Source organism: Sparus aurata, chromosome 19, assembly GCF_900880675.1.
Source record: "Sparus aurata chromosome 19, fSpaAur1.1, whole genome shotgun sequence".
In the NCBI taxonomy this organism is placed as follows: Eukaryota; Metazoa; Chordata; class Actinopteri; order Spariformes; family Sparidae; genus Sparus; species Sparus aurata.
Window position 1 is genome coordinate 398,085 of NC_044205.1, and position 13,952 is coordinate 412,036.

The following is a 13,952-nucleotide window of genomic DNA, read 5'->3' on the forward strand; positions in this document are numbered from 1 at the left end:
TAAATAATACAGTCTATGGTTGTAGACTGGGGCCCCCACTGCATTCCCAAAATACGATTTACATGTCAGTAGGAAACCTCCCTAAAGGAGCCCCACGTCATCCCCGTCTAATTTGGATGACACGCGTACGTTGACATTAACGTCAGTAATCGAAGTTGGCGTCCACGAAGAAAGATGAAGAGGAGTTATTTCTCGGGGCACGAAAAAAGAAAGAGAAAAAAGGAGAAAGAAGAAAAAAGAAAGCAAGACAGTGGTAAGTGTGGAGCAGATAATGATGATTAAGTGTCAGTAACGTTAAATAACTGAATGCTGGTAACTTCAGCCAAAGTAGCGTTAGACTAAATGTAAATGGCGTTTATTTACGTAACCTAGCTAACGTTAGCGGACATGCCTAGCTGGCGGACATGGACGCGGTCACGGCCGACTGTCCGTTGGCTGTGACCGCGTCCATGTCCGACGGCGGACGCGGTCAAGCTGTCCGCTGGCCGTGACCACGTCCGCCGTGAGTGACCAGCGCCAGCGGCCGTTACCAAGCTCGACTTTGTCAGCCTGTTCCAACATGTCAGTTAATGCTAGTTAGCTAACGAACTTTCTGAGTCACTTGCTAGCTAAACCTAGCTAAGCTAGGTAGCAAGCAGAAATGTAAACTTGTAAATGTAAATGTAACCAGACAGAGAAAAATGGTTTCAAGTTGTCTATCAGGACATATTTTGTGTGTTTAACGAAAAAACCCTTATGTTTTCAGTCCTTAAAGGGTCATTGTAACTGATAATAATGATTAAAAAAATTGTGTAATACCATATACCATGATTTCTTTCTGAGAGGGTTAACCTTATTGTACTGTGAACATCTCACAACATTGCAACCCTAGCTATGAATACTATACTAAAACTATAACTAATTCTATAATGTGAAATCATTTTTAATTGACTTTATTAAAATGCTCCTATAACAAGGATCATATACTATATCACTGTGTTATCTCTCCTCAGGATCATTATTCAAGTTTTTGACAGGAGCAAAAGAGAAGGATGAAGAGCCTCCTCCAAATGCTGATAATGAAAACTGTAAGTACAGAATTCCACTTTAATTGTTAACCTTTCTTTATGCCATGCCCTCTAAAGATTTGTTATCACAATATCTACCCTGCTTTTTTGTTTTTTGCTGTTTTTTTTTTGTCATATCAGTTCCGTCAAGACAGGAGAGGAGAGAAAAGATGAGAGACTTGGAGATGAGAGGAGGAGAGACCTGGAGAGGAGGAAAATGGAAAAGGCAAATATCAATTTATTTTATGTAATTATTACAATTCATGTATTGATGACTAAATGAGGTTTTCTAACTACATCTCCACTTATCTTACATTTGTCTTTCAGAGAGAGGAGAGGAGAAGAGAGGGACAGACCTGGAGAGCAGAGGAGAGGAGGAGAGGAGAAGAGAGGGACAGACCTGGAGAGAGGAGAGTTATTTATTGTTCTGGTTTTATTGTTATTTATATGTATATTTTGAAAATTCTAGTGAAATAAAAACATTTTGAGATTTCATAAAAATATTTTGATGTCAGAGTATTTATAAAATAATGGTGATGAATGCTGGTTGAAGGGCCCCGGGTTTTTTTTTTGCCTAGGGCCCCAGCAGACTCTCGCAGCGCCACTGTCTATGGTTGAGGCCATTAAGCTAACTGGAGCTGGTTTACAACGTTACAGAGAGCAAGGCTTGGGATCAGGAATAGTTTGCTTTTGTCTGGCTCTCCGATTTGACCAATCATGCTCTTGACTGAGGTTAGGACCTCCTACCTCCTCATTAACATATGGACACAGAAATACAGAAATAAATAAATGTAGGTGAACAGAAATACAGAGATAAATAAATGTAGGTGAACAGAAATGTAGAAATAAATAAAAAGCATTTATTCTTTTATTTATACTTTTATTTATTTATTTATACATTTATTTCAGCATTTATTTATTTATTCATTTATTTCAGCATTTATTTATTTATGCATTTTTTTTATTTATACATGTATTTATTTATACATGTATTTATTTATTTCAGCATTTTTTTTATTTATACATGTATTTATTTATTTCAGCATTTATTTATTTATTTATTTATACATGCATTTATACATGCATTTATGCATTTATTTATGTCAGGTTTAGTCCTCCATAAAAGGCGCCTCAAATGGGATTGTTATAACAAACTGCACCCAGGAGTTCTACACATACAGTTCAAGGAGAAGACGACAAGCCCAGGGACAGAGCAAAGTCCACCAGATGGAGACAAAAACACTTCACATGTCACCTGCCAATCTTGTAGCCATATTGGGGCCGGTAACAATGACAGCACACTTTCCATTGTTCCTGTCCAGATCAAAAGTTACAAAAGTGACAAGATTATTGAAACTTATGCCTTCCTTGACCCTGGCAGTACTGCTAGTTTCTGTACAACGCAATTAATGTCAAACTTGAACATCAAAGGCAGAAAGACAAACATTATGCTGCGTACCATGAGCCAGGAGAAGAATGTGACATCTCACCTTGTCACAGGTCTTGAAATCTCTGGATTGGATGAATCAGATTTCATTGCTTTGCCTGAAGTATACACACAGAAGGAAATGCCTGTAACTAAAGATAACATAATCAGAAAGAAGGATCTTTCCAAATGGTCATATCTGAATAATGTGCACATTCCTGTCATTAATGCTGAAGTGGGGTTGCTGATTGGAACAGATGCCCCAAAAGTTATAGAGCCATTGGAGGTAATAAACAGCAAAGGAGATGGACCGTTTGCTGTGAGAACACGTTTGGGGTGGATTGTCAATGGACCGCTCGGACGTCATGATGGCACAGAAATAGCCTGCCATCAAACTGTCCAGTGCAATAGATCTTCAATTGCCAAAGTGGAGCAGCTCTTGATCAGCCAACATAATCAAGACTTCAGTGAGAAGGCATCTGAGGATAAGCCTGAGATGTCCATGGAAGACAGGAAATTCATGACATGTGCAAATAGTAGTGTAACACTGAAAGATGGACACTATTACCTGGATTTGCCTTTCAGGAGAAATGTCCTTGTCATGCCAAATAATGGTTCAGTTGCAGAACAACGCCTCCTAGGGCTGAAAAGGAAATTGGAAAAGAATGAACACTTCAAGAAAGAATACATTAACTTTATGGCTGATGTAACCGAAAAGGGCTATGCTGAAGTGGTACCATCAGAGCAGCTTGAAAAGACAGACGGGAGAGTTTGGTACATTCCACATCACGGTGTGTATCACCCCAAAAAGCAAACCTTAAGAGTTGTATTCGACTGCAGTGCATCCTACCAAGGAAAGTCACTCAACTCTGAGCTGCTACAAGGCCCTGATTTGACAAACAGCCTAATCGGAGTGCTGCTGAGATTTAGGAAGGAGCCAGTGGCTGTGATGACAGATATCCGCTCAATGTTCTATCGAGTGAGGGTGTCTGCAAATGACATTGACTTTCTAATGGTGATGTCAGTAAAAGCCCAGTCGAACATCGCATGCTGGTTCACCTATTCGGAGCTACTTCATCACCCAGCTGCTCAACCCTTGCTTTAAAAAGAACAGCAAAGGACAACGGGGCTCACTTTCACCCAGAAATAATAGGCACCATTAATAATACATTTTATGTTGACGATTGCCTAAAGTCAATGCCATTAGAACAAGATGCCGTACAACTAGTCAAAGACCTGTCAAGTGCCTGTCACATGGGAGGATTTCATCTCACAAAGTGGGTGAGTAACAGCCGCACCGTGCTCTCTGCTATTCCCGAGGAAGACAGAGTCAAAGAAGTTAAAATGTTGGATTTGGATAAGGAGGAACTGCCCATGGAAAGGGCACTGGGACTACAGTGGAATGTTGAAAACAACACATTCATGTTCAAAATCACACTGAAAGAAAAGCCACTCACTCAAAGAGGAATGCTGTCTGTTGTAAGTTCAGTTTATGATCCACTTGGGTTTTTAGCCCCACTAACCCTTCCTGTGAAAAATACGCTCCAGGAACTGTGCAAACAAAAGTATGGACGGGATGAGACAATTCCCTAAGCAACATCTAAAAAATGGACTGACTGGACATCTAGTCTGACAACTCTGACTGATTTCAGTGTGCCTCGCTGCATCAAACCAAAAGACTTTGGAGAACCAACAAGCTTCCAACTACATCACTTTTCAGACTCCAGTGAGGATGGATATGGCACTGTGAGCTACCTGCAGACGAAAAACAGCAGAGGGGAGGTGTCTGTTTCATTTATGATGGGAAAAGGAAGAGTGGCTCCCTTGAAGCAGATCACAGTACCTAGGATGGTGCTCACAGCCGCTGATTATGCATCCAGAGGATTAAGTGCCAAGAAATTTGTCGACTGCAAACAATGGATACAAGGTCCAATGTTTCTCACGAATTCTGAAAATGACTGGCCAGCTCACGACATTGATTTACGGTTCAATCCAGTGGATGACCAGGAGGTCAAAAGAAAAGTTGTTTCATATACAACCAATGTTCCTAACAAACAGAGCCCAACAAACCAGCTGCTATCACATTTCTCAGATTGGCTGAGACTCAAGAAGGCAGTGGCATGATACTTGAAGTTCAAAGATGTTCTGAGAAAACTTCCAAAACAAAGAAAAGAAATGGAACACAAGGGAACTGGTGTAACTACATGTTCCCGAAGCAAAAAGGTTGCTTCAAAAACGCAAGTATTCAATTCCACTGTGAGTGGTCAAAACATCACTGTAGACGACATGGAAGAGGCTGAGAAGGTCATCATTGGAATAAGCCAGAGTCAAACATTCCCTGAAGAATTGGCAAAGTTACAAACAGCGCCATCTTGTGTGCAAAAAACAAGCTGCATATTCAAGTTGGATCCAGTGTTGGACATTGGCTTATTAAGAGTTGGTGGACGACTCAACTGTGCAGCAATGCCTGAACAGGTAAAACATCCCATCATCCTGCACAAAAATCCCCCAATCTCTTCCCTGATACTACGTCACATACACGAGCGCACAGGCCACAGCGGAAGAAATATGGAAGTTAAATCAAGTCATTAATCAAGAGCATAGATTTTCAGTTTGAGAGCATGATTTCATTCCTTTTCAGTGACACAGCTCCTTCGCGTGCTCAGATTTTTTCTCCTCATGCTCACATTTTGTGCTTGCATTTAAATTTCTTCTGCTTTCTTTCAAAATGTCTGCTTAAAGTAAAAAATCACATGCCTGTGTTCACATTTCTCCTTCTTGCAAACAAAAATGTCGCTCGCATTCAAATGTGCCCTCTGCACGCTCAGGTCTAAGTGCACGCGCTCAGAACACACACCTGCTCACAGGTCAAGTTCTGCTCTCGGATCTCTCCTCTGCTCACGGATTTTTCTTGTGTATCAACACTGTCAACCAATAGAAGGCCGGCTACTGTTGACCAATCAGATTATACCCGCTTCTTTGCGGATGCGTTCGCTGTACTTCAAGGAGCGTCGCATACGGACGGGCACTGTTTCTACCGGGTTTATCTACTTCCGTCCTCCAGGCTGTTAAATGTGGTGGTTCCCTTTATTTTATGACGACTTTTCGAATAAAATATCAGTTAATCAATACACGAGCGCCCGTGCTTTTCATTACAGTAGCTACATCAACATAAAGTAGAACAATAGCGACTCTACTTTCGCCATATTAGCCAATAGCCAGCTACCCAGGCAGGTATTTTACGGTATGATAGCTCGCTCGGCCGGGGAGAGAAACATGGATCACAGTGCTCAGCTGCAGACGATTCAGAGAGGTGACGAGGTGCGACTCATCATGACTGACAGGCATCAAGGCCGTTACCGTACTGACCCGCCCCCAGATATTTCATTCACAAAAACAGGGCCTGTGGCAATTCTGGACAGCTGTTTTTTTTTTCTTCTTTTTTTCTTCTTCTTCCTTCATGGGCCCCCTGACAAACACTTAACAAGAGATGATAGGTAAACATACGTGTTTAAAAAGGTGTAATGAAAAATACGCTATGATGATAGAGTATTTTTCATTCATTACACGAGCGAGGGTGCCGGCCGGGCCGCGATGCGAACCAGCGTCCCATGATGCAAAAAGTAATATGAACAAGAGTTCTTAACCGCTGTATTATCATCACAATCATGCTCACTGCTCACTATTTATACTATATAACATATCCCGCTGCCTGGGCAGCTGGCTATTGGCTAATATGGCGAAAGTAGAGCCGCTATTGTTCTACTTTATGTTGATGTATGTAGCTATTGTAATGAAAAGCACGGGCGCTCGTGTATTGATTAACTGATATTTTATTCGAAAAGTCGTCATAAAATAAAGGGAACCACCACATTTAACAGCCTGGAGGACGGAAGTAGATAAACCCGGTAGAAAGAGTGCCCGCCCGTATGCGACGCTCCTTGAAGTACAGCGAACGCATCCGCAAAGAAGCGGGTATAATCTGATTGGTCAACAGTAGCCAGCCTTCTATTGGTTGATAGTGTTGATACACAAGAAAAATCCGTGAGCAGAGGAGAGATCCGAGAGCAGAACTTGACCTGTGAGCAGGTGTGTGTTCTGAGCGCGTGCACTTAGACCTGAGCGCGCAGAGGGCACATTTGAATGCGAGCGACATTTTTGTTTGCAAGGAGAAATGTGAACACAGGCATGTGATTTTGTACTTTAAGCAGACATTTTGAAAGAAAGCAGAAGAAATTTAAATGCAAGCACAAAATGTGAGCATGAGGAGAAAAAATCTGAGCACGCGAAGGAGCTGTGTCACTGAAAAGGAATGAAATCATGCTCTCAAACTGAAAATCTATGCTCTTGATTAATGACATGATTTAACTTCCATAAAGAAATGGCATGCTTTCTGAGCTTCGTAAGATGTACTGGATCACAAACGCAAACTCAGCAGCCAGAAAGGTGATCACCAAGTGCACCATGTGCCGACGTGTAGCAGGAAGGACCAAAGTGCAGAAAATGGCAGACGTGCCCCAAGAACGGCTAATGCCTGATCTTCCACAAATGTCAGAATGGATTACTTTGGACCGATCCAAGTAAAGAGAGCAAGAAGCCTGGTCAAACGTTATGGGGTGATCTTTACTTGTATGGCCAGTAGGGCAGTGCATTTAGAGATGGCATACTCCTTAGACACAGACTCGTGTATCCATGCCATTAGGAGGTTCATATGCCAGAGAGGTCAAGTATCTCACATCCGCTCAGACAATGGCACCAACCTGGTTGGTGCAAAGAATGAACTATACGAAGCCCTAATGAGTCTAAATCAGGACAAACTCAGGAATTCCCTACTAAAAGGTGGCATCAAGTGGACTTTCAACCCTCCATCAGCATCACACCACGGTGGAGTGTGGGAAAGACTCATCAGAATGGTGAGAAAAGTCCTATTGTCAGTTTTACACCAACAAGTGCTCGATGACGAAGGCCTGTATACCATCCTGTGCGAGGTAGAAGCGATTCTCAAAAGTCGGCCCATCACCACCACGTCATCTGACCCACACGATCTGGAGGCACTGACACCCAGCCACATCCTGACCTTACAATCTAAACCCGTCCTGCCACCAGGGGTCTTTCACAAGTCTGACACGTACCTCAAGCGCCGATGGAGACAAGTTCAATACATGGCTGACTTGTTTTTGAAGGGGTGGACCCAAGAATATTTGCTATTGTTGCAGGAGCGACAAAAAAGTAAGAAGAAAACATTCAGACAGGCAATATTGTGATGATCGTCGACTCAACAGCACCAAGAGGGTCATGGATGCTGGGAAGAGTGATGGAAACCATGCCAGATGCCAAAGGCCTAGTTCGGTCTGTGAAAATCAAGACTAAGACCAGTGTCCTTGAACGACCCATCATCAAAGTATGTCTGCTGCTTGAAGACGATTCCTGTCCCCAGTAACTGTTTCAGTTAAGGTGTTTTCTAATCTTATTTTCACACATAATATGAAAATTGTATTGAATATAATTAATCGGCTCCATTCATTATTTTTTATTAGTAATTGTATTTTGTTGCACACCCCATACAATTGGGGCCGTGTGTAGGAGCCGATCTACAATAGGCATGTATGTCCCTGTGCTGTGCCAATGTGTGCCATGTCTAATGTCCCTTTGTCACCCTCTACAGACAGAGAGGAGAGCATAGGAGAGGAAGAATAAGAACCTGGCCAGGAGAGGGCCAGGTGTAGTTGATTGGAGGCACACAGCTTTTTTTACGGCCATAGCCTTTGTTGCTGCTATCTTTCTAAGTTTCTAAGTTATATTCTGAGTTACAGTTACTGTTTACTGAAGTCCTTTATTTTCTCTTTCAACACTGGATGGAATAAACATATTTTGAGTTCAACTTCAACCTCGGTACATTCCCTCCTTGTTTGATGTTTGCTGCACAAAGGCAGTCAGTGGAAAAGAAGGTACTTCCAGTCAACCACCACTTAAGGACAAAAGGTCACTACACCGCCAATCAGAGTATCCAGTGGCTCAGCCGGCAGACAGCCAACCTCCTTAGACTTTCGCATGTTGAATCGGATCAGACAACGTCCGAGCGGCTCCGAAAGCTTCCGACGCGGTTGAACACACCGAACATATTAGTTGCCGACCTCGTCCGAGTCTCTCCAAACGCTTCAGACGTCCAACGGTTGGGCCCATGTGTTCCTGCCTTTATGCTGTGGGGCTGTTTTGCTGCCAGTCGATCTTGTCCTCTGAATCAGAATCATAATCAGTATACCTTCATTGTCCCACAAATGGGGGCATTTATTTGCCACAGCAGCAACAGGACAGTAGTCCATCCATCCATCCATCTTCTTCCGTGTTATCCGAGTCCACCACCAGGTTTGGGGATTGCCACCACGACAGGCCCCGGAGACCTTACGACCACAGCTCCGGACAGTCATGTCAACAATGGAAGTGGAGAACATGGTCCATTCGGACTCAATGTCCCCCGCCTCCCTCGCGATCTAAAAGGACAGTAGTGTTTTAAAAAACAATAATAATAGTGAAATATGAAATAAATAATTAAAAAGGTAAGAAATAGAATAGAAAAAATGTAACTCCTATATACATATGAACATATTCAGTGTACAAAAACAGTGTGGCAGTGTATTGACAAGTGATAATAAATATGAGTATTTATAAAAATTGTATGCAGATGTATTGCATGCCAGGAAGCTAACAAATTTAGTTGGACCTCAGCGATTCTGTCAAAAACAGTGATTAAAAAAGTGGGTGTGTGTGTGTGTGTGCATGTGAGTGTACGTGTGATTGGTGGATGGGGAGTATGGCTGAAATCAGGCAGAGACGAAGACTTCCACTTCATTAGTGATAATGACTGAGCTCAGCACCCTAACAACTGACAACACGCATTTGTTTACCTCAGTCAAAATTAAATCAGGTCCTTTCCCATCTCAGCTGGTTCCCATAGAGACAGCAGTCAGTAAACACGCATACACACTTCTACTAATACGGCTGAAGACGTATGCTTCTGAATTATATTTTCTAAGAATTGGCTCCTAAACGAAATGTTGTAACATTTTTAATCATTTAAAACAAATGCATGTTCCTTACAAATGTTGCACCATTTCAACAAATCCTGATGAAAGACCCACACTTCCAATTCTAAGGACCATAGAGTCACCAGAATTCAGTCAAGTGTATAATTCAAGACATAAACTGTGTCTGATTAACTCATATCTCAACAATCACTTACTTAGACAGTACACTGATTGTGTTAAATACTTCAATTTACAATACCAATCTGACCGAAGCACATAATTACAGATACATCACAGATGTTTTCCCCTTCTTTGACAGATTCCTCACTTCATTATGTAATTTCACAAGCTCCAAATACAGCATTGGAGGCATTTTATGCATAGTTGTAAATCCAGCAATAGACTTATCAGGTACTCTAAGCAAAAAATGGCATTCCATTGGAACAATAACAGTATATGGAGGTGTTTGGACTTGACAACAGTTAGCAACCTCATAAGCCAACAGCAAAACATTTTTTGTATTCATCATTACTACACTACATTGCACCACTATATCCAGCATTCTCACGTATAGGCTTATTCCTCTTAAGTAAATCAATCATTTATAAAGAGATAACCAAAACATCACCCATCCACTTGTAATAAGTAATCATTCATTTTGTCTCCATAGCTTTAACACCTCACTGCTCAGAGACCCTAATTTTGACAAATATTTAAGGAGAGATTGGGAAATCTTCATGGATATAGATGATTCACAAACAGTAACCCAGGGGAAAATTATATCATATCTTACAAGAAGAAAATATAGACAGTTAAAAAAGACAAATATAACTACTTTTATTGTTATAATATAACATATATATTAATTTACCAATGCAACGCAATGAGTGAAACAAGTAAGGGTTAATTTTTCGAAGTGAAATAATACAATTTGCAATCAGAGCACACAAACAAACAAGCTCAGTGATTCATATTTTTGGAAACTATGAACATTGTGAAAAGGTTGATGCGAGAATAGATGGGCCGCAGTTATGGGGAGGGACACTCTGCTTTGGTTGTTATGTCACAGTGAAACAGGTAATCACAACAACTTTAAAGAGTTTCTGAAAGAGATATAAGCATGTGTGATTTCAACTGTAGCAGCCTGGTTTGCCAGCTGTACTTTCCCCAGAAAAGACATTATCCTCTTTGGCTTGTCAAATGATCGCATTGGCCGACTGCCCCTCCACAAGCACCAAGCTTTTTTTTTTTTTTAATACTATTCTATTTTGGGTTTTTTCAAGAACAAAGTTAAGATCAAAGATCAAATCAGAAGATAAAGAAAACTCGTTATCCATAAGGTGGCAAAGTAAAAATGAAATGAGCTCATAATGACAGGACAATAAGGCTGAAGCATAAAAAAGTAAAATAATATTTACAATAATAATAATAATAGTAAATGAGTAAACAAAACACATTATACAGTAATCAAAGATACTCGAAGATACAGAGAGAAACAAAGGGTAGCATCATTGCTCATAGATCATGTCAAGCCTAAGTTGAGTGCAAGGAAATTAGTCGACCTTGTGTTCTGGTAGATTTTCCATAAAAATTTAAAATGGTTGCCATATTTTGTAAAAAGTCTCATTTCTTTTCTGCATCCAATAAGTTATTTTCTCTAGGGGCACACAGCTATTGATTTCATAGAGCCACATTTTAATTGGAAGGCGGGGGGGGGTCTAATTTCCATTTTGTTGGAATTAAGGCTGCCACAAACGATTATTTTGATAGTCGACTAATCACCGATTATTTTTTTCGATTAGTCGACTAATCGGATCATATGTAAATTGAATGTAAAACATACAGCTTATCGCACCAGCATGCAGCTGCTCTTATATAACCATCATTAGCTTTCAGCTTGAAGTGTTTAAGGTATATGCTAACTAAAAATAAAGACAATTTAGATGATAGTTCATTAAACCTTTAATGAAATATGCAGCTTGTAGCAACAAACAATTCTTTAACTGTGTAGCATAAAGTGCAAACAACTGAGTAAAATAAGGATAAGGCACTGGCCTAAACAACACAAAAACAAATACTTAAGGTTTTTTAGGTTTTTCTTTCCTTCATTTGTCTCTGGCATCAAACATACAGAGTAGTTTATACTGTGAATATGGTTTACAAATCTTGTTCCTAACCTGAAGCCAATGTAGGCTATATTAAAAGATGCAATATATGTTAATACCACATTCTGCCAAGCAAGGTAAGAGGCAAGTCCATCCATTTTTTTCAAATCTCCTCCCACCTTCTTAAGTAAACTAAATTAAATTGAACTTGTAGAGATTTTTAAGGTTACTGTCAACGAACACACCTAGATATTTAAAACCCAAAGAAGACCATTTAAAAGGAAACTTATGCTTAACTCTACTGAAATCAAATACAGACAGTGGCAAAATTTCACTTTCGTCAAGATTAACCTTATTCTGAGAAAATTAGCTGTATGTACCCAGTAGTTCCTTAAGGTAAGAAAGAGAGTGTTCAGGGTTGGTCAAAAATAAAATGATATCATCCGCAAAAAGTGAAATCTTGTGTGTATCAGTGCCAATATCAAAGCCACATTAGGATTGCTTCTAATGGCCTCCGCCAGGGACTCAATGGCAAGCGCAAAGAGGGCGGGGCTAGCTGGATCCCCCTGTCTGTTGCCTCTATAGTAGTTTATACTGTGAATATGGTTTACAAATCTTGTTCCTAACCTAAAGCCAATGTAGGCTATATTAAAAGATGCAATATATGTTAATACCACATTCTGTATCATTCTATACGAGGCAGAGTTATGGAAATGTAGGACACATGAATGTAATTATTACACTCACTGTCTCCCCTATAAACTCAGTTCATGTGAATAATATCACTATTCCTACAATGACTCCTTTGAGTCGAAGCGAGTAAACTCAACAAGCCAGTATGAGGGAAAATCAGCTGTGATTGTGCAACTGTGTTCATAGTAAAGTACAACAGACCGCTGTAATCAAGTAACAGGCATATTTTCATAACTTCGCAGGTTGTCCAACTTCCTCTCTGACTTTTCTCCAAGCACTCTCCTTTATTGTCCGGTCTCTGTATGCGTGTATAGCGGCGGTACGCAGCTCAGGGAGCAGACCCGGAGCACTGCTGTCGGCTGTCGCAGCTCGTTAGCTCCGTACTATACTACTACACTCCATACGCATACAGAGACCGGAACTCGGGAGCTCCGGGACAGAAACAGAAACAGATACACAGAGAGTTGGACGAAGCAGGAGAGAGCTTGGAGAAAAGTCAGCGAGGAAGTTGGACTCAGAAACGGCCGGCACACTGATCCTAAAATGGTAATGTGGGCGGAGTTGGATCTGCAGCCTGCGGGAAGGCTGCAGCCATTAACGTGGAAGGTGCCGCAGCAGTTTTGAGAGAAAAACAAAGTAAAAAAAACAAACAAAAAAAACATGCGTCGACTATTTAATTAGTCGTCGACGATTTTAATAGTCGACATAATCGTGACTAGTCGACTAATCCTGGCAGCCCTAGTTGGAATACATTTCTTAGCAACAGTCAAAAGGATTTTTGTAAGTTTCTTAGCGTAATTTGTCTCAAGATTGGAGTAAGTAAAGTTCCCTAGTAAACAGCAGTAAACTCTATAAAACAAGAATGAGCCAGAAGTGATCCCGTTTGAAATAAATCTCGCCTGGGGGGATCTGTAAAGATATTTTTATCAGATCAATAAACCCAGCACCAAAACCAAAATGCAAATTAGATATGACCACTTAAACATATCGAAAGCCTTTTCGGCATCAAGTGAGACAGTCACACTTGGTATCTCATTTTTGCTAGCAAGATGTATTATGTTAAACAAACACCTTAAATTATTGGTGGACAGTCTATTTATAATAACCCTGTTTGATCTGGGTTGACAAGCAGGAGAAGACACCTTTCTAATCTTTTAGCTATCATTTAGTAACTAATTTATAATCTGTGTTAAGGAGTGAGATTGGTCTGTAGGAGGAACACTTTTGAGGGTCTTTCCCTTTTTTGTGGATAACTGTGATAACAGCTTGAGAGAAAGAGTCTGGAAAGCACCCGTCCCTCCTGCTTTGCTCGATCACCTCCATCAATGGTGGTATAAGAAGGTCTTGAAATTCTTTATAAAATTCAGATGGAAAGCCATCATCCCCAGGTGATTTATTTACAGGAACTGATTTAATAGTGTCCAACAATTCAGCACTAGAAAAGGGCTTCTCCATACTCTCCCTGTCTTCCTCGGATAAACATGGCAAGTCAATAGAGGATAAGAAAGACTCAATTTTAGATACATCTCTATGCGATTGTGATGTATAAAGGTCCGTATAATACTTTTTAAAGGCCTCATTAATTTCAGTAGGATTATAAGTTATAAGTTATATAAGGTTTGGATGGTGTTTCTATAGCATTAATTATTCATTTGCT

General features: G+C 40.5%; 1 protein-coding gene and 1 long non-coding RNA gene across 3 annotated transcripts in view; one reads left to right on the forward strand and one right to left on the reverse strand.

The window, feature by feature from the left end:
* pde1ca (phosphodiesterase 1C, calmodulin-dependent a) overlaps nucleotides 1–13,952 on the reverse strand; it is a 227,500-nt gene that overhangs the window by 187,486 nt on the left and 26,062 nt on the right. The window lies entirely within an intron of this gene.
* On the forward strand, nucleotides 149–1,221 carry LOC115570146 (uncharacterized). Its single transcript, XR_003981705.1, has 3 exons — nucleotides 149–253; nucleotides 993–1,067; nucleotides 1,188–1,221. It is a non-coding gene; the product is annotated as an uncharacterized LOC115570146 (long non-coding RNA).